The 25,638-nt window shown below is 37.1% G+C and overlaps 1 protein-coding gene across 12 annotated transcripts in view; it reads left to right on the plus strand.

Annotated features, from left to right (window-relative positions):
- Window positions 1–25,638, plus strand: part of EYA1 (EYA transcriptional coactivator and phosphatase 1) — a 375,709-nt gene that overhangs the window by 321,823 nt on the left and 28,248 nt on the right. The gene's annotated exons all lie outside the window — the stretch shown is intronic.

Below are 25,638 nucleotides of genomic sequence, written 5' to 3' on the forward strand. Positions count from 1 at the left end.
GGCAACAATTGGTCTTTAAATATTTCCTGATGTTTCCCTTTTCAAAAAAAATCAAGCAAAATGCACCTTACTTAACAGATGAGCCAAAATCATTTGAAAAATGCCAGTGTGTGACAGAACTTAAATGTGGTTTGTTCAACATCTGTCCTATATTTTGATTTCTTTTCATCTACAATGAAACTACTCACAGATGAATTGGCAACTTCCAGTGCAATAAAATTATTTAAATGTGCTTCATCTTTTTTCCGTTTCTTAGTGAAATATTTATTTTTACACTTAGGGTGGGATTTTTTTTTAATTTTAAAGTGCTTGCTTTTCTTGAGAAAATTGCATGTAAGGCATTACTATTTTTTTAAGGTAGAAATATTCCAAATGAGTGACAAGTTCAGAATTGCCTTTAGAAAAGCTCAATAGTCATCCTTATTTGAAAAAGCTGTTTCTGATTTATGATTGTGATTCACTTCATAAGAGAGCAGCACAAAAAATTCCATATTTTGCTAGTATGTTAAAATTCCTTCCCTAAATTACCATTTGTTTCTAATGATATCCACCAGGCTGATATTTTGTCTTGGGCATAACCTTGTCCTCATTGATGTTAATAAGTGTTAATAGTACCCATCAAGAAGAAATTAACAGTAATTTGCTATTGTTTTTAAACTCTACATTCTTAAGAATGCCAAAACTTGTCTGTCTACACAGTGCCAAAACCATGTAGTGAAAAATGAGAAGTTAGGCAAAGTCTTAAGTTTGTATGTATTAAGAATGTAGGTCAAATCTTCCCAAGCTCAGTTTCAGTGAAACACAGCCAGATTTGTGTTTACTAATAATATTTTCACTCAGTTGTTTAGAGAGTATCTACAGTACTCAAATATATTTATAATATTATTAAAAGTTCTCATTGGATTATAGAAGATGTAGTTTTTTCTATAAATCTAGGTTTTTATTTAATATCTAGGACTCACTTGTTACTGAAGTATCAGATTATGTTCCTGGCTAGGACTAGATATTATTAGAAATAAAGTGAAAGAGGTGCATGAATAATAAATAAAGTGGTGGTGCACCTGGTTAAGCACACATATTACAGTGCTCAAGGACCCAGGTTCAAGCCCCTGATCCCCACCTGTAGGGGGAAAGCTTCAGGAGTGGTGAAGCAGGGTCTCTGACTCTTTCCCTCTCTACCTCCCCTTCCCTCATGATTTCTGGCTGTCTCTATCCAATAAATTAATAAATTAATTAGTTAATTAATTAAAAAGAAAAGAAAAATTAAAATAAAGTAAAAAAAGAGAATAAAGGCATAATTCAGCCAAATGTAAAGAAAGCACAATAGTGGGAAAGTTATTTAAGCTTGAAGTCTTAAAAAAAATTGATTTTAAAATATTTAATATAATGGTAGCAGCTAAGTATAAAGATTCTGCCCTAGGACATTATTTACTCTTGGTTTTACACAGTATTTTAAAAATTAAATTGGTTTTAATGCTTATTTAATTCACTTGATGTTGTTGTAATTCCACAAATATGGGAATGTTCACTGCAAATAGTAGTTTCTAAAGAAAACAAAAAAGGTAAAATTGTTTCCTGGCAAAAAACTAATCTCTTGGCAAAAAATAAAAATCTCTTAAGCAAACTGAAATTATCTCATCAGGCAGAAATGATGTGGTAATGCCTGATTTCACACTTCAATTAGTAATGTGTTGGGGTAGGGGACATGAATATTTTAATATACTTAAATAGCATATTTTTAGCTTTTAAGATCTATGGAACAAGTAATTTCAAGGAGGTATAATCTGCTGGTTAGCTTGAAATAAATTTCTGAATAATTGCTGGCATTTAGCCTCATTTTCTTTTAAAATCTTAGAGTTTTGCCATTTATCCTTCTGTATAAATTTGGTTAGTTTATAACTTTGGTTTACAAGAGAGTTTAAATAACAAAGCTTGCTGTGTCGGCGCTGCTGGTAACCTTTCTTGAGCTATCAAAATGTGTCCTTCATGCGCTAATCAGGTTATCATTTAGGATATGATTTTAAAGTAATACAGAAATATCTTAAGAGAACTTGAAGAAATAAAGTGTTACCCATGTCTAGTTTTAAAAGGTTACTTGTCACCTCACCTAGTGATAATTTTAAAAAGCAGTTATAGGTCAAATTCACAATTCATTGACACTCTAGGAAGAAGAATTAAAAAGAAATTTGGGAGGGTATGAGTATAAATATTTGACTTGAAAATGAATATGAGTGACAGGGAGACATAGTTATCAAAGGAAATATTTTCCCCTCAATGAAGAAGGGTTGAGGTTTTTCATTCCATGGTATACTCCTGGCTTTCCTATTTCTAAGTCTGACTAATGTCCTGTATATCATTTTACCAAAATAGCTCCATGCAACATGATGGTTCTTCTATGGAAGACATTTTTTTTTAAATGAATGACAGTATGGAACTGGAGGGCTTTTTTTTTTTTTTTCTCCAGGTTCTTTAGTAAAATATGGCTTTCAGGCTGAGTAGAGAAAGAGTTCATTCTGTTGGATTTTTTTTTTTAAGGCAATCTGCAAACAGAATGAGGAAAAGACCTTCAGTATATGATAATGTTTCAGTTTAACTTGCAGTCCGTCAATTCTCTTGCTAGATTTTTCCATAGTTTAAAGGAAAATATTAAGATGGATATTAAATCTAAATGAAAATGAGGTGTAAAGCACTTTTTTCACTGGTGTTAGGGTTGTCATCTTAACTGGCTTCGTAGCCAAACTCACTATGCTCCCCCACAGGGACTAGCACTGGGAATTAGCAGAAAACCTCCTCAACTTCTGTGACGTATAGGTAGATGAACGTATTTTATACACTACCTTTATTTTGTTAAATACAAAGCTCTTTTGGAACTCTTTCGTTCACTTAGTGTGTTGGTTAGTTGAAATAAAGCAGAGAATTTTTTTTTTTTTGCCAAGATTTACAACATGAATATTTTTTCACGGGCTTTTGTTGATGTAGGCTTATGTCATAGGACTGATTTTCAAACCGGTATCCCCTTGTTTGCTTGGATTTAATTTTTAAAAAATTTGTTATCTAAATTACATATGAGAGACAGCATTTCACATGAGACAGAGAGAAAAAGAGACACATCCTAGCCCTATTCTGGTACATGAAGTGCCAGGAATTTAACCAGAAAGCAGACATGCAAGTGATTCTTTACTGGGTGATCTATTTCCCCGCCTGCATGTATCCCCCTGTTTTGTTTTGTTTCATTTTTCCTTTTGTCATTCTAACAGGAGCTGAGCAGAAGTTCTGATTTCCATAGAACCTGGCTTTGAAGAGCCAAAGGTCAAAGAAAGGAACTGTGGGAAGTCTCTATAAATTACTGTCATAACTCAAAGGGAATTAATAAACTATGATTATTCCTTTTTCTTACAAAGCAGTCAGTTTGCCTCATGACTTGATTAAGCCTATAAAATTTCAATTCTATTACTCCAAAACTTAGATTATCATCTGTTAATAAATTTTATTTATAAGTTTTGTTATCTAGGAAAAAAATTTTCTTCAACATGTCAATACTCAGTAGCTTCAGTTTCAAGTAAAATGTTCAATATTGAGTTAATGCTTATGCTTTTAAACAGCAAATGATTTAAAGCTAGTTAAATAAATGTAGTTGATCTAGAAAGTGTCTTGTTCTGATGCCCAAAGCCACACTTTTGTGTGGACACTGGAAGTCATGTGTTCTGTCACTTAGATATAAGAAAAGTATTCATGTTCCCTTTCAGGTTCAAAAAATATAGGTTATAAAATAACAGTGTAGCCCTAATGGTGAAACTTACGGCATATAATCTGACAATGCTATGTATTGTTTGATTCTAACTATATGATGTTCTAAAGGCAAAAACTATGGAGACAATAAAACCATCAGTTATTTCCAGAGAAAAGTAAGTAGAGTACTGAGCATTTTAGGGAAATGGGACTATTCTGTATGATATAACAATGATGGCTGTACCACTTAATACATCTATCAAGAACCCACAGAATGTACAGCACCAAGTGAAGCCTAATGTAAATGGCAGGGGCTGGAAGAATAGCTCACCAGGTAGGGTGCCTGGGTTGCCATGTGCGCACAGTCCAGATGTAAGTCCCAGGACCGCGTTGGAATGCTCTGGTGTCCCTCCATCTCTTTCTCTCTCCGTATCTCTAACTGAATGAAAAAGCACATCAGAAGTGGCAATGTTGTGCATGTGTAGGGGCAAGAGTCAATTGGAAGGCTCTCTATTGACTGTTCCGTATTGCTACAAACCTAATAATTTTCTAAAAAGTAAATAGTAATTTTTGTAATGATGAGTTCTTACAAAAACTAAAGATATATTTTCAGAAGCTACTATGGTATTATTTCATGTTTAAAAAAATAGAGCTACCAGAAGAGATAGCATACTGATTAAAGAGACCTTCATGCAAAAAAGACCTTCATGCCTGAGGCTCCCAAGTCCCAGGTTCAGTCTCCTACACTACCAGAAGCAATAGTTGAATGGTGCTCTGGTCTTTCTCATTAAGATGAAACAAATAAAATGTATTTAAAAAAATAGGCAATCTACCAAATAATGTATACTATCTGCCCTAGCTTTAACCTGTATGACATTTTAAAACGTACTATATAAAAAGTCACTGGTCTAGATGATGAGGTTATAAATACTGTTTCTTATGATACTTAAAAACTAGTAGTCCCTTAATATCTTGCAATCTCTTTACATCTCCTTATTTCTACCTTTCATTCAACAGCCATTCACTATTTATTGAATAATTACTAAGTGCCAGGCAGACCACTACATACCAAAGGCACAGCAGTGACTAGGGTAAGGTTACACTCCTCATACAGTTAGCCTTTCTGGAGGGAAAGCAGAAAATAAGTACTATATAAATAAAATAATTTCTGGTAGAGATAAATACTATGCAGAAAATCAAACAGTAATGAGTAAGAAATGAATCAGAATGGGGTCATCTTTAGTTGAGGGGCTAAGAAAGTGGTATCTCTAAGGTGAGGACATTTGTGGAGAAACCAAGAACTTAAGAAGGAATCAGCTGCACAGCAGGAAACCTTTCTGGAAAGGGAAACAGCAAGTGCAAAGACCCTAAAGCCTTGCTCTCCAAAAAACAGGAAGTTGAAAGACTGGGAAACAGTGAATGGGGAGAGAATAACCGTGTCCGGCTCATAAAGGAACTCACTGATGGTGGTAGAGAAGTTAGATTTCTTTTTTTCTAATTGCAGAGGATGCATTGGAGAGTTCTAAACACAGGCAGAATAGTGTAGTGATTATATTATCTCTTTGTCTTTTCTTAATTTAATTAATTAATTTTTTGCCACCAGTTTTATCACTGGGGCTCTGGGCCTAAACTGAATCCACTGCCTGAGGGGCCCCTTCCTTCTTTTTGATAGCAACAGAGAGAAACTAAAAGGGAAGAGAGAGAGAGAGAGAGAGAGAGAGGGAGAGAGAGAGAGAGAGAGAGAGAGAGGGGTTCTTCAGCACTGTATCATTGCTCATGTAACTTCCTTCCTGTGCAGGTAGGACCAGGGGCATGAGTTGGGTCCTTGTGCACACCAAACCCTGTTGCTTATACTTTAAAATAATAATAATAATATATTTGATTGAACAGAAAGGATTTGAGAGAAGGAGAAAGAGAGAGGCACCTACAGCTTTGCTTCCCAGCTCTGCTTCCCAGTTTCTCAAGCTTCTTCCCTTTAGCAGAGGGCTTGAGCCTAGGTCCTTACATTTCGCAGCAGTCCACTCAAGCACGTGTGCTGCCGCTCAGTCCCTCTCAGTGCTTATACTCTTTAAACAATAGTCTGGCTATCCTGCATAGTGGGACAAGTGGAACCAATGAGAGAAGACTGCTGCTGTCACATTTCTGGACCTGGTGAGGAATTGACAGATTAACAGTATGGTTTGATAAAGACACTATCAGGATCTTCTAATGAAGCAGATATGGAAGAAAAAGAAGATAGAATGAACCAGAGAAGCTGAGTGGGTGTTTACATTATCTAGGGTGGGAGAAAGAGTGAGTTTGAAGTGGCAACGTTGAAGGGAGGAGTTGGACATAAGCATTTAGCATGGAATGCATTCAGTCTGACATATGACTCAATATCCAAGTCAAAGGATTACCCATATCACAACTAGGAATACTGGGCCTAAGTTTCCAGCACTAGGGACCTGGGCAACTAAATGATTATGTATAAGTTTCATGGTATATTATGTTGACATTAGAATTACAAAGGTGAACAATATGGCAACTTTAGAAAATTAAGTGAAAGAAACAGAATAAAATATGTGACTACTATAAAGATTTAGATCACTGAAGAAAGAGACAAATTTGAAGGCAGAATAGTGTGTTGAGAGGCTTAAAGTCAAGAGAATAGTGCTGTCACATAATAGAAAGTGTATTCCTTGATAAGAGACTTAAAATTGGACCATCTAAGGAGTCAGGTGGTAGCGCAGCAGGTTAAACGCACATGGCGTAAAGCATAAGGACCTGTGTAAGGATCCTGGTTCGAGCCCCTGTCTCCCCACCTGCAGGGGAGTCGCTTCACAGGGGGTGAAGCAGGTCTGCGGGTGTCTATCTTTCTCTCCCCCCTCTTTCTTCCCCTCCTCTCTCCATTTCTCTGTGTCCTATCTAACAATGACGACATCAATAACAATAGTAACTACAACAACAATAAAAAGGAAGAGAAAATATAATTTTTAAAAAAATGGACCCTCTAACAATTAAAATATAAAGAAGAGCTTTTGAGAGAGTGGTTAAGAAATAAACAGTTGGGAGTCGGGCTGTAGCTCAGCGGGTTAAGTGCAGGTGGCACAAAGCACAAGGACTGGCATAAGGATCCTGGTTCGAGTCCTGGCTCCCCACCTGCAGGGAAGTCGCTTCACAGGCGGTGAAGCAGGTCTGCAGGTGTCTATCTTTCTCTCCCCCTCTCTGTCTTCCCCTCCTCTCTCCATTTCTCTCTGTCCTATCCAACAACGACGACGACATCAATAACTACAACAATAAAACAACAATGGCAACAAAAGGGAATAAATAATTAATTAAAAATTTTAAAAAAATTTAAAAAAAAAGAAAAAGAAATAAACAGTGAAGTGGAAAGCACAAAATAATACAGACTTCTGGAGACTAGTGTTTCGAGAAGAGAAGGCGTGTTATTATCTCAAATGCTGCTGAAGTTGAGTAAGATACATAAAATACAGAGGATTGTTGGAATTGTCAAGAATGTTGGTTGTGAGTGATCAGCACCATTTCAGTGAAGCAGAAAGACGTAGCCCAGTTTGCATAGATTAAGGAGAGGAGGAGCATGAACAAGTGAAGGCAAGTAAAAAATTGAGAATTTCCACAGTGACAGAATGGGGGAAGGGGAGCATATATACTTTTTAAATAGAAGATATATAGACATATCTGTGAGAATGATCTGGTAGAAATTAAAAGCATATGGCATGACAAAGAAAGGGAATATACAGACGTGCAGTCCTTTGGGAGCAGGAGAGGATGGGATTCAGGACACAAGCTCCAAAGTTAGAAGGAAAGTAGTTGTGACAAGCACTGATGGACATAAGCAGTTGTACTTAGCAGCAGTCAAAGTTGTTCTCAATATAGAATTACTTATATAATTAGTACTTTGTGTCTAGAAAGAGAGACACCTGCAGACCTGCTTCACTGCCTGTGAAGTGACCTCACTGCAGGTGGGGAGCCAGAGGTTCAAACCAGGCTTCTTGTGCTTTGTACTGTGTACTATGTGGGCTTAACCCAGTGCACCACAGCCCAAACCCCTGTCTGTTTTTCTTTATCCCTAGTTAAACAATACCATGAGGCTAGAGACTATAGAGCCACTGCCAGGCCTTAAAGAATCATTCTTTTTTAAAAAGAGACAATCACAATCTTAAAAACAATTCAGATTCTCCAAGATGTTAAATGTTTATATCATCCATGTGTTAATAGTCATGTTTTCCAAATCCTTAATGTCCAAATGCAATGTACATTGGAGAGGCATGATATAAAATGATACACACTGTGGGTATAGGTTGAGGATTTAAAGGGAGTGGGCAAGAGGTCTGTGCATGAACAAGAAAACAAAGGAGGGCCTCGTGAGATAGCTCACCCAGTAGACTACTTTTTACCATGTGTGAGACTCTGGGTCTGTACCCCTGCACCAGGTGGGAGCACCGTGGATGGCATCAGCACACCTCCAAGGAGGACAGATGAGTGCTGCTGTGTCTTCCCTGTCTGTTTCTTCCTCTCCCATCTTTCAGAGAACAGAAGAGTGAGGAAGTTGGTCAGGGCAAGGCCAGTGAATGGTGACACAGTACATTTCTGAGACTCCATAGCAGTATAAATAAAAAAATGATAATAAAAAATTAAAAAACAGTGAAGTCACCACTTCACCGTTTTTAGCCGATCTTGGATGGACCTTGAAAAAATCATGTTGAGTGAAATAAGTCAGAAACAGAAGGATGAATATGGGATGATCTCACTCTCAGTCCGAAGTTGAAAAACAAGATTAGAAAAGAAAACACAAGTCGAACCTGAAATGGAATTGGAGTATTACACCAAAGTAAAAGACTCTGGGGTGGGTGGACGTGTGGGGAGAATACAGGTCCATGAAAGATGATGAATGACATAGTGGGGGTTGTATTGTTAAATGGGAATCTGGGGAATGTTATGCATGTACAAACTATTGTATTTACTGTTGAATGTAAAACATTAATTCCCCAATAAAGAAATAAATTATTAAAAAATAAAAAAAGGGAGAGAGACAAAGAGACACACCTGCAGCCCTGCTTCACGGCTCATGAAGCTTTCCCCGCCCCCCAAAAAATTAAAAAACAATAATAAAGGTATGTTACAAAAAATATTTCTCTCCAGAGAATAGAATAATATTACTATGAGCTACACTGTATATTTCCCATATACTTAAACTTTCTATGGTTAGTATTTCTTGTAACCAGAAAATCACCAAATATAATTATGACTCGAGTTTTCCAACTTGCTCCAAACCCCTATACTTATTCTTTGTTATCTTACAGTTCTAGAAGTACAGAGTTTGAATTTATAAATTTATAAATGCTTTGATATTCTGTCTGCAAATTAGGCAGTGGTAGTACTCCCATCAAAGGGTCATGATGAGAATAAAAACAAGATGCCTACCGCTGTGTCTTAGGTGCATAGTATTGGCCCTGGTGCACAAGAAACTCCAAGAAATGCTAAGCTGCAATTAGTTGGTTTTTTTTTTTTGAAGTATCTTTTACACATGAAGCACAGAATGGTAGAGTTGTGAAGGTGGTGTAGTGATAGCTCACAGAATGTCATGAGTGGTTTCAGGTTTAAGCCCAGGCACCACCAATAGCCAAAGTTGAACGTTGTGCTGGTGATTAGATACAAGGGGAGGGAAATGGAGAATTCCAAAAGAAGCCTTACCAGAAACAACAACAATAATAATGCCACTATTCAGTTTGCAAATGTGATTGGTTCATTGCACATCCTAAAGCACTTTCCCTCTTTCCTCATTCATATCTTCCCATTTCCAAGAAGCGAAGTTCACTATTGCCAGATACTACTGTATCTGCCTTCTAACATACTGTGGCCCTTTGCTTCAGAGAAAATGAGGGTCATGTCAAGAAGACAGGTGTTCCTTTGGTTATGCCGATTCGTTTTCCTTTCCTTGTCTATTGGGCTTTTGTTGTTAGAGTCCAGAAGCATTTTTTTGCATAGGAAAAGAATACATCGCAACTTCTCTGACAAACCAGCAACACCAGTGATGTGTTGTTATCTGTAGCCCAAGACAGAGCTCTGTACAAAATCATAGTCAAACTGAACATGTCCCCTGCCCCTCCCTCCAAGGAGAAGTAAGTTGGAGCAAGACAGCAGGCCTTAAGGGAGCTCCTATAGCAATAAAAATAAGACAATGACTTTGATCTCAATCTGACTATCTTTAATATATGGAAAGTGACTTTTGCGCAAAGCCACTAGGCTAGGAAATAGCAAGACTAAAGTTGAAATGAGATTCCTGTCAAAAATGTTGCACACCTCTCTTGTATCACTTAACTACACTATTCCTTCTTAGCAATGTAAAGGGATGAATAGCTTCATGATGGTATCACACACTAAAGTAACTACACGGCTGAGCCTGATAACCTAATGAAGTTTTCTTTCACAAATTCCTTGGGGAAAAAATGGTTTCTCACTGTTTAATAAATGGTTACCAAACACCCTAAAATCTAAGGAAAAGTTGGCGAGTGGTTGGATGGGCAGGCTGCTAGCAAGCAGACATGTGTTTATAAATTCTTGTTGAATAGACAAAAAGGAATGCTTTTTGCAAGTCTACATTATAGAGAAGAAAGGTCTTATACTGTGTACATTCAATCATACTACTTATTGAATAGCTACTGTGTTATTCAATGAGAAGAGCTAAAATACATTCACTACTTTCAAAGAACCTACATTCTAGATGAAACAAGCAAAAAAAGCAAAAGAACAATTGCACCATAATATGATATCCACAAAGATGGAGTTTCACAAGCAGGTTCCTGGACTTCAAAGGCAGAGTAGATAGTCTAGTCTAAGGGAGAAGTGGCAAAGCTGGTCAAATAGCAAAATAATTTGCTGTGAGGAAGGGTGACCTGTAAAAATCATCTGAGTAGATCTAAAGCACAGGACACAGGTAGAACAATCTTAAGATGAAGATAGAAAGAAAATGGAAGTCAGATAATAAAAGAAAATGGGATTTCATATGGGATGGCTTAGGTAATTAGAAGAGTATTTAGCATTATTAAGGAGGTGAATGATACAGAAATATCAAAAATCTAGGGGAGGAAACATTAGGAGTTTGTTCCAGGGGATGGGGGTCAAGGTCGGAGGAGTGGGTGCTGATGTTAAAGCTACTAAGCAGATAAAATTGAGGGATATGTTTAGTATAGGGGATAAGGAAGTAAGAATCCTAGTTTCTGGGTGAGCAGTAAGGTAGAGATAATTAAAAAAATAAAATAAAATGTGATAAAGTAACGAAGTTTGGAAAGAAAATGCTGGATTCAGTTTTGAGATACTGAATGTGAAGCTTATACTGCACATCAGGTGAACTTCAGCTAGCAGTTAGACGCACATGTCTGGAGAGCAGAAGTACGTTGAACTTGAAGTCATTACCGTGGAATTGGTTAAGATTTCCCCAGAGCAATGTATTAAAACAAAACCAAAAAAAGTTACCTAAAGAGCAGGGATTCCTTTGTGAAACTGTGTTTGCAAAACACAGAATAGGACTATATTTAGATATTCTTACTCCAATAGGTTGTAGAGATGACTTATGGTGTGTGAAAGTAGTCATTCTAGAAACCTGGTAAATAACATGCCCCTAAGATTGACTATATTTTTTGCGATAGTCTTTACTCTGTGGATGAAGCAGTGGGGAAGCTCTGTAGTCTGAAGAAAGAATGTACATTTCATAGATGGCGTAATCTAAGTTAGGTGTTTGCTTCTTTGAAAGTGTGATGTTCCCAAGATCTACTTTATAGCAGGCTTTGGCTTCGGAGATGGTACCTGGTTCTGTGCACGGAGGAGAGAACAGAATCCAAGTCCCTGCCCAGTGCCCACAGCAGTAACAGAAATGAAGCCTCAGTAGCAGAAGTGAGTGCTCTTCTTGTTGAACAGAAATGCCACTTAAGCTTTCAGAGTTGGCTGGATGACTGTCAGTTTGTTTAAAAATCCTGCGAAGTTGACCTGTTGGTGTCACACAACGACAGACTTTTTATTTAGATCCTTGATTTTGACAGGTGCTCCCTAATCTTCAATCTGGGAGAGACACACTACTTTGTGAAACCAAATTTTTCTTAGTTACCTTCAGAGGAAGTTTGCTTAGTTTTTTTTTTTTTTTTTTTTTACTGACTAGTGCAAAAGAAAGCCTGTAACTTCAACTTCCCCAAAAGTGTTTAAGTTGCAGGCCCTGGAGACTTCTCCCATTTCGATGCATTACAATAGATCCTTTATCTAGGCTATTCAGTCAGTGTTCTAGCAGCAGCTCTAAGGAATAGCTTTGTAGCTTTGGCAATCAGGGCTTTTCTTTTTTTTGCTGCTAGTTGTGTAGAGGATTGAGGTAGGAGGGAAGGATGATATTTTTAATCAGCATTATTTTGTAAGTTTTGCTTACCTCTTCACAATTGATTGAGAATTATCTTCTGGTGTTGACATACTGTCAGAAAGCTGGAGAGAGTTCCTCTGTCCAAGATAGGATCTTTTTGAGTTGGTGGTGATTGTATGTTTTCAATGTATATTAGTGCAGTTTTGTTAGACTTGCAGATGTTATTTCTACTAAGCAAAAAAAGCAAAATTATTAATAGGTGATAGTATTTAGCACATATACAACTGTGAAACAAGACCATCTCTTTTTAATATAGTAATTATAACATTTAGTTTCTTTTACAAAGGAAAGAAAATTATTCAAATTTAACTTTCTTCTCTTTTTCTTTCTTTCTTTCTTTCTTTCTTTTTTTTTTTTCTTACCAGAGCCCTATTTGTCTCTGGTTTATAGTGGTACAGGGGATTGAACCTGGGATTTTAGAGCCTCAGGCATGAAAATCTTTCTCATAACCATTATGCTATCTTCCCTACCCAGAAAGATCTTAAAATTTTAAATGACAAATGTATTCTCTTCAACTGTTCAAAGGCAGAAGTCACCCCGCATAATTGGCCAAAAAGCTTTTTCAAAATCTCAAGAGTGGGTGGAAACTTATATTTTCTAGAAATTGAGATGTAGTGCAAAAAGTAAAGCATGAGAAAGTAAAGCAAGTAAACCTTGTAGACATGAGATCCTGAGTTCTATCCAACATTATATTGTGGTTCTGTTTCTTTCTCTTTTTAATGCTAAACACATCTTTAAAAAATAAAATTGAGATAGCAAATGAAATCTATACAAGTATTTTTAGAGATGATTGTTAACAAGATGAAGGTAGTCCTGTTTTTAAGGAACTTACAGACAAGTAAACAAAGACTTCAGGCAGATCCTCAGAAGAATAAGGACCTTGACAGTATTCCTGAAAGATTTAAAGGAACCTGTAGTATTCTGTGGGGTGGACTTTAGAGAAGAGGGTTCTAAGCAGAAAGTATAAAAGGAACAAAACTCAGAAAAATCTAAGCAACTAAAAATATTACCTGAGAAAAATATAATGTAGCCTAAGGAGCTAAATGGCCATTCCAAGTACGTTCATCATAGTTGCCATTCACTCGTTCACTTCAACATTTATTAATAACTTGATTAAGTGCTACCTGTTATTCCTTACTTTTTTCTTTAAACCTCTTTTTTTTTTTTTTTTTTTTTTTTGCCAGAGCACTGCTCAGCTCCGGCTTCTGGCTTCTGGTGGTGTAGGGAATTGAACCTAGGACCTGAGACCTGGAACTTGGGAGCCTCAGGCATGAGAGTCAGTTTGCATAACCATTATGCTATCTCTCCCACCCTCATTTCCTTCTTAGTTGTATTGGTATTGTCTGATTCTAGGTAAAAAGTAGACTAAAAGTATCACTTTTTGTTATTGTTATGTTATTTAAGATTATACTAAGAACAGTATATTGTTAAGAATAACAGCTTTTGGTACCTGCAATATAGATAATGTGGGAGGGTGTGTGCTTTGTCATGCGGAACCTAGATTTGAGCCCAGTCCCCACTGCACCTCAAGGAATTTCAGTGCTATGGTGGCTTCCCTTACCTCCCTCTGTCTCTGACTCTTTCTGTCTTAAAAAAATCTACTCTGTTAAGCACACATAGTACTATGTTCAAGGACCTGGGTTCAAGCCCCTCTTCCCCTACTATGCTCCCCACCTGCAGGAGGGATGCTTCCCAAGTAGTAATGAAGCAGGTTTGCTGGTGTCTATCTTTCTCTCTCCCTCTCTGTTTCCCTGTCCCCTCTCAATTTTTCTCTGTCCTAGTCAATAAAATGGAAAGAAGAAAAAAAAAAAAAGGAAAAAAATGGCTGCCAGAAGCAATAGATTCATAGTGCAAACACCAAGCCCCAGCAACTGAAGGCAAAAAATAAAAATAAAAAGTCGACCCAGAGCAACGGAGTCCCAGATACATAAAAAGGCTGACTGTCAAGCATTATTTCTATTTAAGATAAACAAGGAGATCTGACTGTTATTGTCCTGCAAAAGAGAAGACGCCAGTGAAAACATAAGAGGAACATTGTGTGGACAGGAGTAGAGACAGAAGATACTTCAGCAAGCAGTGAGCTAGCAGTTCAAGGAAATATAGGAACCAATCAACTGTTGCTTGGTTCAAAGATACATTAAAGAGGGTACATACAGTATTTCAGAAGAAGATGTCCGTGGTCAATTGATGTAAAATATCTTATTGCATATTGTTGACTGGAGGGAAAGTAGCTACAAAAAAAAAAAAAAAAGAATGTACTTGGTTTTGCCTGTTTTTTGTTTTTGTTTGTTTGTTTGTTTGTTTTTTAATGTAGGTAGTCCCTCACTAAACTGTAAACTATACAAAGAACATGAACTTTGGGTAACTGAATGGCTAGAAAGGCAGGTGGATGAAGGAAAAATGTTAACAGTGGTTACTTCTAAAGTACAGGGTTGAAACTAATTTCTTGTCTGTATTTTGCTCTACTACATATTTGCTCCTCTACATAGTATTCTTAACCTTATAGTCAAAGTCATTTTATTTTCATAAAAGTATAAACTTAACACTGTAGTTATGATAAAATGCAATAATATCAATTTACTTCTCACTGGATCACCAATTCTTTCTTAACTAAATCCCGTCTTTCAGATAATTTGATGGTTTCATTTATTATCTTCCTTGTGGATAATTCATCTAGAAAATGAATAGGCAGAGACAAGTATCTTTTCAGAAGTTAAATAGGGCTAAAAGGACATTTAAGAAATTATTTTTCAGTCAAAGTGTTAATGACCAGGTGAAATAGACAGAAATTATCTAAATTCCTGTCCTTATCCATCAAATGTAAAGTCTTGAGGAGGATTGGATCACACATTGTAGGCTCTCAGTGATCATCACTCCTGTTTTTCAGATGGTAAGTTGCAGAGCATATAACAGGTATTGAAAAAGAGAAGACCAGTTTGACTGAGACTACTCTGTAGGCGCATGTTACTGTTGGTGGGATGTGAGGGTTAGATACATGTGGATTTGCATAGATAAAGTGAAGTCTCATGAGAGAGGCTTTTGGATCTTGTATTAGAAAAACAATGTACTGTCTTTGGTTTAATTTCTCTAAAGCAATTATTCAACATCTTTTATTTAAAAAGCAGACAAAGAAATAGACATGGAATGTATTACCTGTTCCTAAGAAAATCTCATGCCACATTTAAAAATGTATTTTCTGGTAGAGAAAATCATACTTAAGAAAAAAAAGTATATCTGGAGGTTAAGGTTGAAAGAACGACTGAAAAGAAAAAAGAAAAAGCACTAAAGCATGATGAATTTCATTTTATATCTGCATAGCTTGGTGAGAATTCTAGTTCCTTCCTGGAGAGAAAATTAAAATGGCATTCACCTATGCCTTCCTTCTCTGGCTCTATACAAGTTTTTAAAGTCTTAATGACAATGTTTGCCTCTCATTTATTTTTGTATGCCTAATGCCTGGTCAAAAATTAGGAAATCAGTCATTATTAATTGAACATACAGCAAGATAAATCAATGAATACAGAGTGGGTCCTATGTTGCCAGAGCTATTATATAACACAGATTAGTGCTCTGTTAATGGTATAATATTTCACAAAATATCATAACATTATCCTGAGTATATAAATGACAGAAATTACTGTGGCTTCAAGTATTTAATTCATGTGAAGTGAGTGGTTTTATAGGAAGTGGGAATTTGAATTTTTTTTCCTTTAGTTTTCATATATCCCCATCCTATGCCCCTCCCCCCCCCCCAAGTCCCAGTGATTTGATCTGAGGTTATACTTTAGCCCCCTGTGGTGAGGAAACTTATCAGACAGGACAGTTTACAAGGAAATAATGAAGCTTAAATATCTTACCCATATTTGAGAACATTTACTTTATAAGAGAAGATTCATTAGCAAATCTATTAGATGGTGGAATTGGAAGAGGACAGAGAACTTCAGTAAACTACCCCCTCAGAGCTCCTCAGCCCTCCACAAAGGGCTAGTAGTCAAAGGAGGTGATGATGGAACCTTCCTGCAACTCAAAAGGAACTTTTTTTTTCAAAGTGCCTATGTCCGGTTCTACATACTTTTCACTCTGGAGTCAGTAGTAATTATATGCAGAGAAAATAAGCTTACAGAATTTTTATTATCTCATTAAATAAGGATGTTATTCTGAACTATACATTCTTTTATGCAAAGTAAGTATTTTTTTTTAGCTATCATAACATCATCTGGTTGTATGATATGTAAGTTAACTAAAACTGATAAATCAATCCCTTTAAACTTTCAAAGTGTACTTCCCACCCTTGAAAAACAGAAGTATTCAAAAAGTCTATTACAGTTAAATATTTCCTTAGAAATTAGATTAATATATGGTTTACAGTTACAGAAAGATTAAGCAATAGACTTGGGTGGTGATAAACTACAATTCATATTTCTTGTAGATATTTGATTTAGAATGAAAAACTGATCCAGCAAAAAATCCTTTAAAAATATGTCTGTTTAATAGTCACTGCATATTTCACTCTTTTCAGTGTGACTAAAATTAAACTGTTCTATATAAATTAAAATATATAATTAAATGCTTTCTGAATAATTTCTTCAAGTGGTAATGATGGTTAAAAGAAGTGGTTACAGAGGTGAATAATGAGTTTCCTGGTCTGGCTACTTTTCCATACTTTCAGAGGCAACTTTTCAAAAAAGGATGATTTTTTTTTTTTTTGAGAATGTCATCATTCACAGCATGACTAAAGTAGATGTCACTGTGAAAAATTCTTCTATAGGAAATACTCTCAGCAGGAATAATAGATTTAAAAGTAAGAGATGACAGTTGCAAAAAAACACTTGCCATTGATTAAATTATGTTTGCAAAATGATGAACAGAGTCATTGAAAATTGAGAAATCAGTTCAGCTATAAGCCAAAGACTTATTCAGAGAAGTAATTTTTACCCAACATTCAAAAGAATAACATTCATAGTAAATATATGCTGTTTTCTATTTCAGTTTATCAATTATTATATATATAAGTATATAAATACATATATATACACATATATATATGAAATCACCCCTTTAATACTTACCTTAGTGCTGTATTCAAATCACATAATATAATTTAAAATATGTGAAATATTTTATGATAAAATTATGATACAATGTAACATGTTATCACTGAAGTACATGTTCATTTTGAATTTGAAGGAATGCAGCATTTTCAGTTTCCTATAAAGCCTGTGGTATTCTTTATCTTTTTACATTAACTGAACCACAAATGCATCCTTGTATTTACATGTAAGTCTTTTGTGTCAATATATGGTAGAATTATAGAAAGTATTAAAATACTTTGAGCTATATACTATAATGAATAACTTAATTTTGAATAACTTCAGTTTTGTGACATAGACAGTTTTGAGTGTTGATGTCATTAGGTTGAATGTTACATACCATAGTTATTAAAGTAATCCATTATTTTTAGAGATGCTGTGTTAATTTTAAATCCATATGTTTTAATTTTTCTGTTTTTGTTTTGTTTACTTATTGTTGTTAGAGAGAGAGAGAGATCAAGAGGAGTGGGGGAGGTAGGGTGGAAAGAGACAAAGAAACACCTGCAGCCCTGCTTCACCACTCGTGAAGCTTCCCCTCTGCAGGTGGGCACCATGGACTTGAACCTGGGTCCTTGCACATTGGTATGTGTGCAGTTACCCAGGTGCACCACCACCTGGCCCCCAACCCATTTTGTTTTAACAGTTTCTATTCAATTCCTTTAAACTTTCATTGTGAAAGCCTTTCTTTTTCTCATCATAAGATTGAGAGTGCAAATAAGACAAATATGATTAATAATGGATAAATAAAATACTTATTCATGATGAGAAAGAAGGCACTCCAAGCAGAATGACGCTGATATATTTATTCACATGCAATACCTCCATGCAATACTCCTCTTGAGTGATATGCTAAGTTGTTATACATTGGCATCTTAGTTTTGATTAGTATAATTTAAAATGAATTGCTGTTATATAACATTGAAAATTTTAAAACATGTTTTAAGTTGTGGGGAATTGTGAGGCTGAGGTTGAGCATGGTGTGGACCACCTATGGAAAAACGTGTGCCTGAAAGTACAGCCATCTCGTCAGTCTCCCCCACTTCGGGGTCGAGATGGGAGGGCCTTGGCTTTCCAGGTTTAGTCCCCTGTCAGTCTCCCCCGCCCACATGGGCCCCACATCCTCACTATGTGAGCACAACAGTTCACTTCCTTGTTCTCAAACCAGTGGGTCCACTTACCCAATGGTTACTGGAAAGACCTTCACCATTTCCTGTTTCTCACTCTTCTGACCATATATGGTGTAAACTATCTCTGAGGACCCCCTCTTCCCTTAACATTCCTGACCATATAAGACTAGGCCATAGCTGCCCTGTTCTTCCCCCAACCCCAACCTATAAAAACCCCTGCTTGCCATACAATAAACACACTATTCATAGGCAAATAGCATCCTGGAGTGATCCTTGGCTTCATCTCTTGCCATGACCCACAGGGACAGACCCCCAGCTCATATTCACCCCTGTTGCCCTTGGTCCAACCCCTTCAGTCCCTTCCTCTGGTGCACAACAGAGTGGGTCAGCTGACTCAGTCGGATTGAGAAGCAGGACCCCGACATTAATAATAATAAACTTTAAAGTGCTGAGTTTTTAAGTTAATGATCTTAAATATCGAACTTGAAGCATACAGATAGTAGCTTAAGAAAATGATCTTTTATGTAATCTATAGTCTTTAGATGTTTTCATTAAAAAAATGGATTCTCTAAAGACTATATGGATATTAGTCTGTAAAGAATCAAATCAAAATTGCTAATAGCTTTGTTGAAACTGCAGTAATTTGAATCTTGGGTTGCAATTATAAATATGATTCTAGAGGATAATCAATCCTACAGGATATTGTCACATTACATATATCAAAATACTATTTGTGAAAGTAAGAAACAATAATTAGAAGCAGTGTATGTCCCCACAAATTGCCTCTTACTACTAAATTTAAAAATAGATGTTAAAATTCACTTTACTGATTTCTTAGATTTGAAATTCTGTTTTCCTTTCCCATCAACATCTATAGTTGTATTCTGCTATCCCTATCAAAACATATAGCGGTATTTAAATATTCGGTTGTAATTTGTGTTGGTGCGAGTGTTGTGTGGAATATACTGTGCAGAGTGAGAATGGAAAAGCAAGTGTGCCCTGATAAATGTTTGAATTTCTTCGCTTAACTTGCATTTCTCAAAATCGTCAAAGAGAATGATCAAAAACTCCTATTGTTTTTCATCTCCTGAGCCCTACCCTGGAATTATCTGGACCCTTTGCCTCTGCAAGAAAGTCTTGTGTGGGAAAGCAAGGGCAATCGGAAGGTCACAAATTGCACCCCACACATGCATGACAGATCCTGCCAACCAGCAGAGTGCTAGAGCCGAGTGACTGCTAACCACACTCTCCCCCTACTCCTCCACATGGTTCTTGCTGCTGACTTGCACCCAGACCCTGATGGGAAGTAAAGAGTGACAACAACACCTAAGCCCTTTATTCCAGTTTTTGAAAATGCATTATGGCCTTGACATGCCTTTAAAAAGCACTTTGTAATCACATTATTCAATGGCCTTGAGTATACTGACTGTCTCCTGGTTTTCTTTGATTTTTTTTTCATAGAGAATAACTTGGTTTCTGCACGTTTACTAATATATGAATAGAACTTTTAAATCACAATCTAAATTTAACACTTAGTGTCTACTGTCAGTGAATTAGAAGGATTCTTTTCATTTTATCTATCATTCATCTTGCTCTCTTCCCCTTCCTTCCATGTGAAACTGGAATCAAATGAAACTCTGGGCATAATGTCTTTTACTGTTTCCCCTCACCCCCCCCCCAAAAAAAAAAAGAAGTTATAAAAACATCTATGGAATCAGGAATTCTTTCAGAAAGTCCACTATAGAAGTCACCCTTTGAAACCTATCACTCAAATGCAGGTCACCCTTTAATGCCATTTGTGGAGTTTATAGTTTCTGTGAGAAGGGGAATGTGGGCATATCCATAGTGAAATGAATGCCTTTTTTGTTTTTCATTTTAAAGTGTTGTTTATCACTCACTTGTCAAAGTATAGCTTAAAAACAGTATCTCTAAAGTATTGGCAGTATATGTCATACAATTAAGCAATTTCTTGTTAAAAATAAAATACCTTTCTATTTACTTGTAGATGCCATAGGTACTAAGCAGGTGTTTATATTGTCGAATGGATATAGGAGGTCAGAGCAGTGGCATAAGTGCCTGATGACAGATAAAAAGGGCAGAGACCCCAAAGATTCATTTCCCAGCTGGCTTCAATAGGAACAGTGATGTGAAGACACAATGAAAATTGCTCCTTCTGTAGTGACTTACTCTCCTTTCTTCCCCCTTCTCTTCTTCTTCTTCTCCTCCCTCTCCTCCTCCTCCTCCTCCTCCTCCTCCTCCTCCTCCTCCTCTTCCTCCTCTTCCTTCTTCTTCTTCCTCTTCTTCTTCCATTCCTTCTCGGTAAAGGAAGGTATTAAGACAATTAATTGGCTATACAGTGTTAGTTTTCTCATGAAAAAAAAAAAAAAACTGGAGAATGGAGCAAATATAGCTTCAGTTGGCAGAATTTGGGCTTGTGTGACTCCTGAAGACAAAATTTGTAGCATTTTCTTATTGTTCCTTTTCTAAAATGATGGCTACCTTAAAGTCTTTTTAGTGTGCCAACTTATTCAAAGACTTCAGGTTTACCCAAAGTTTCTGTTTCCACTGTTGTGTTTAGCTGTGTAACGCCCGTGTATGCTGGCTATTACATCACTGTACTTGGCAAAGATCAGAAGACCTATTATAACTGTCTTAATTTCTCTTACTAATTTTCCTAAACTAACTTGAATGGCATGGTATATTTTTACATAATTATGGCAGAAGTGAAAGGCTTGGGGGGAAAGTACAGCCACCACAGTATCAAAGCAGAATAAATATTTGCAGAAAAATTCTGCCATAACTTAATATTTTGCATATGAGCCCCTGTACAAAATCAGAGTTATTCCTGGGGCTTGATCCAAAAAAGCATGTCTGTGGCCCAGTCCTGGAAGGCCAGAGATGATGATGGATCAGAAAAAGGTCAGCTGGAGTTGCGTTGCCAAGAAAAATGACAGAAGGGACCAAAAAGGAAAAATAACAGTGCAACCTGAGTTCTGAAAGTGAATGTGCCTTTGCTGTGTGGCTGTGAGACTGTACCCCATGTAGGGCTTCACTCACCCCACACCAGAACTAGTCTTCAGCTACTTCATGTGTTGGCATTTTCCCCCAGCCATCCACAAGAGCATTTGGTAACACAGCCCCATGAGTGCTTAGATGTCTGCGAGCTGAAGGCCAGTAGTAACTGGAGCTCACTAATTTTATTTATTTTACTCTTCTGTGAAGCACAGGCCATGGGACATAAAAGGAAGTCAGGCAGAGGTAAACTTTGGTTTGTGGTGTTTCTGACAGATGATGGCAGGAGTCTGATATATGGAACAGAGAAGTCTGCCTTCCAGCACCTGTGGGCTCAACAGTGTGTCTCTTATTGTTGTAGTCTGCCTTCCTGCCATTGCTCTGTCACTATGGCCAACTCCTCCTAGCTTGGTCTCATACTTTTTACATAGGACATTGCATCAAAGTTATACTAATAACTGTGTTTTCACTACTTGTAAAGAACTCTAAGCCCACTATCCCTGGCAACAACCAAGTTGCTACAATGGTATTCTTTCTAGAATACAGGTTCACTCTGAAGTTCAGCCATTTAGAAACTTGCAATGAGGTGAAGGTTGAGGCTTGTATTGGAGAATGGATACACTTAACAACCAGCTCCAGAATGGGAGATGAGCTGAGGTTGTTAATGCTGAGCACAGATAGGAGTGTGTGTGTGTGTGTGTGTGTGTGTGTGTGTGTGTGTGTGTGTGTGTGAACTTGTCCCTGTGTGAAAACAAATGCAAGGTCATGGCCAACACATGGAATGGACAGTTGTCTACATTGAGTGAAATTGAGGAAATCTCAGGGCAAAAAAGGGGGAAAGGGATCAGAAAATAGTGTGTCTGCACTTTAAATCACTTAAGTTTCCTGAATCTTCATCTTGTGTATCTTTAAAATGGATTATAGCTTTAAAATGCTATTTTTAAGGACTAATTAGGAACACTGATTCAAATTCAATAAGGCATAGGAGTGTTTTTACACCTCAAAGCAGGAACACTAATTCAACCCAGTAAGATATGTGGATGTGGAAGAGAGATTGCATGCCTGTCCTGTAGGAACTCCACATATGTGTAAGAAATTACTCTTACTGGAGTAGTTTGCCATCACTTTGGTAATAGGAGGAATCTACTCTTCAAGGTCACAGTATCAGCATAGGTCACTTAGGTAATTAAGGTCAACTGTGGTATAGCTCTGATACTTTAGGACTTTTGAAGGAGAGACTGACCTCACAATGGGACAGTAGGTGAAATGCTTTAGCAATATCTAAGTTTAGAAAACAACTGTCAGGCAACCCACATTCTAACCTGGTCCCCACTACATGAGAGCAAAGGTTGGTGCTGTGATATCTTTCATTCTGTTTTCTTGTCTCTCTCTTTCTACCTGGAAAAAAATCAGCCCAGAACATTAAAGCCTGGCCATAACTATATATATTCTTTTAAAAATATATTTTATTTATTTTAGTGAGAGAGAAAGGAAAGGACAGAGAAGGAGACAGAGATAACACACTGCTGAGTTTTGGCTTATGGTGGTGCTGGGGATTGAACCTGAGACAGAACCTCAGGCATTAGAGTCTTTTGCATAACCATTATGCTATCTCTCCAGCATGGCAAAAAAAAAAAAAAGAATTGTAAAGTTTTCTAGTAAAAAAATCATAATTTTGCTTAATACAGATCCTGACACCTCTTCAAACCTATTTGTATTCTGCAGATATATGTGAAAATTGATAATAAAAATGTCAACTATCCTTTTATTCTTGAGTTTGAACCCTGGTAATAAAATATTACTTTGTTATCCCTTTAAAAGGTATTGACAGAATTAATGATTTTTATCATGTCTCCTTTTCTTTTTTTTTTTAATTTTTTAAAATATTTTTTTTGTAATTTTATCTTCCCTTTTGTTGCCCTTGTTGTCTTTTTATTGTTGTTGTAGTTATTGTTGTTGTAGTTGATGTCGTCGTTGCTGGATAGGACAGAGAGAAATGGAGAGAGGAGGGGAAGACAGACACCTGCAGATCTGCTTCACCGCCTGTGAAGCGACTCCCCTGCAGGTGGGGAGCCGGGGGCTGGAACCGGGATCCTCATGCCGGTCCTTGCGCTTAGCGCCACCTGCGCTTAACCCGCTGCGCCACCGCCCGGCGCCCCATGTCTCCTTTTCTAACACCTATCTAAGAAATGGTTGGTATATGTAGTTTGGGTAGTAAAAGCACCAGTGTTCAAGCACCTTTGCAGGTCCTGTTCACTGGGGTAGTTCCTAGATAGACTGGGAAGTACTGCCTCCTGTCATCCCCATCACACAGACAGAACACTGTTAGAGGGCCAGCTGTAGTGTAGCTGGCATACTAAAGGGGCCCATGCTCAGGCCCCACGAATATGAATATGAATTGTGACACAGTGCTGCAGGTGTCTCTCTCTCCTTCTCTAGCTCTTCCACTTCCATCTCAATTTGTCTCTATCCAATAAATAAATACATAATAGTCAAAACACTCTGTCTAGGACTTGGGGATGGAATTTCATGATAGAGTTCATGATAGAGGATCCATCCCCAGAACCTCCAGAAAGGAATATAGGCTTTTGTCACAACTTTGATTTCAGACTTACGAAACTCAGAATCACACAGACTTCTGACCTACAGAAAAAAAGAGAAAATAAACTGGTGCTATTCTAGTCCAGTAAATTTGAGGTCATGTGTTAATATAAAATCTATGTAAGTGGTCCTGGGTTTGATCCCCAAAATACCCTCCCCTTCAAAAAAAAAACCCAGATGTTGTGTTTGACTTAAGTCACCATGACTCAGTGACTATGGAGCATCTCTAAAAACCTACAGGTTCTCTATTTCCGATTTCTTTAATCACAACAACAGCAAGAGCTATGCTATCCTTCCCTGATCTAACAAAATAGTTGATTTTTATAGACCTCTTGGACTTTATAAAATTCATTCATTCAGCTGGAGAACTTCCCCTGGATTCCACAGAGGTTATTCTGATACTCCCAAGAAATAGCTAATTCCTGCTGTCACTTGCTAGTCCTATAATTCTTCCCCTGGATCGTTGGGTTCTTTGACTTTGCACTTGTGTCTGTGAAACCTTTTCCCCAGACACCTTCCTGGTGTTATATATTCCCCTTGCCTGCTGTATTTCTTCCCCTTAGTTTTCCTCCCTAACATTCTGCACATTTTTGCATATTTTCTTGTTTGGGTATCTTTCTGACTAACATATTAGTTACAGTATAGTAATCATTTTTGTTAAATGTTGTGTCCTTGACTTCTAGAATAGCACCTAGAATACAGTACCCTCATAAAAAAGTACTCATATACACAAATGTCCCTCTTTCTCAAAGGTAAGACACCCATTAGCCAGGGGGAAATAGGTGCCAAGTACAGAATCTATCAGGAGCACCTCTGCTCCAGGTGACGCCCTAGACCAAACATCCAAACACAGTAGGGATTCCTTTGGCATCTCAAGCCTCAACAGGACAGAGTAACGCATAAAATATGCTGAACTGGCAGCAGTGGCCCCTAAACATGCGAATGCTATTCCCAAACTTGGATTCAGTAATGACTTTAACTCCTTAAAATGCTCCCACATACTTTTTGGAGGTTTATTTTTAAAGTATTATTTCAGCACATTTGGTCTTTTTGGAATAAAAATTTATTTTCCCATGGAATCCTACACGTGATGCGTTCTGTGTTTTAAGCACCAGATTGGGATTTGGGAAAATATGTTTTGGCACCTGGAAATATAGGACATTTCTATTCTTGCTTTCTGCATCTATACATTCTTCCAGGAGAGCACTAAATCTTACTGCTGTTGTCGTTTCTGTGACTTCTGATTCCTTCAGCTCTTCTCCCTCAATTGTGTGATTTTCTGGTGTGTTTTTTTTTTTAACAAATTTGAAAATGAGAAGTAGTCAAGCCCAGAAATCAAACCAACTGAAAAAAAAAAAAATGGGGACCAAAAATTAAGTTCTGAAAAAGACGAGTAGGCCGAGCAAAATAGCTCACCTAGTTAGAGCCATGCTTTGTCATACTGAGTGCCCGGGTTCCAGCCTGAACCCCCACTGCACTGAAGGAAGCATTCCTGCATGGTGAAGACCAAGCTATGACAATAACAAACAAACAAAAAAAACCTAGATGACTTGTACAAAGTGTAAGCATAGGAGTCTTCTCCCCAGGGGAAGACTGCAATGTATAGAACTGCAACTATAAATTGGTGGGTGAATATACTTAGAAGTTTACACATAAAACAGCTCTGCTGTGAAAT

Source organism: Erinaceus europaeus, chromosome 1 (genome assembly GCF_950295315.1).
Source record: "Erinaceus europaeus chromosome 1, mEriEur2.1, whole genome shotgun sequence".
Lineage (NCBI taxonomy): Eukaryota > Metazoa > Chordata > Mammalia > Eulipotyphla > Erinaceidae > Erinaceus > Erinaceus europaeus.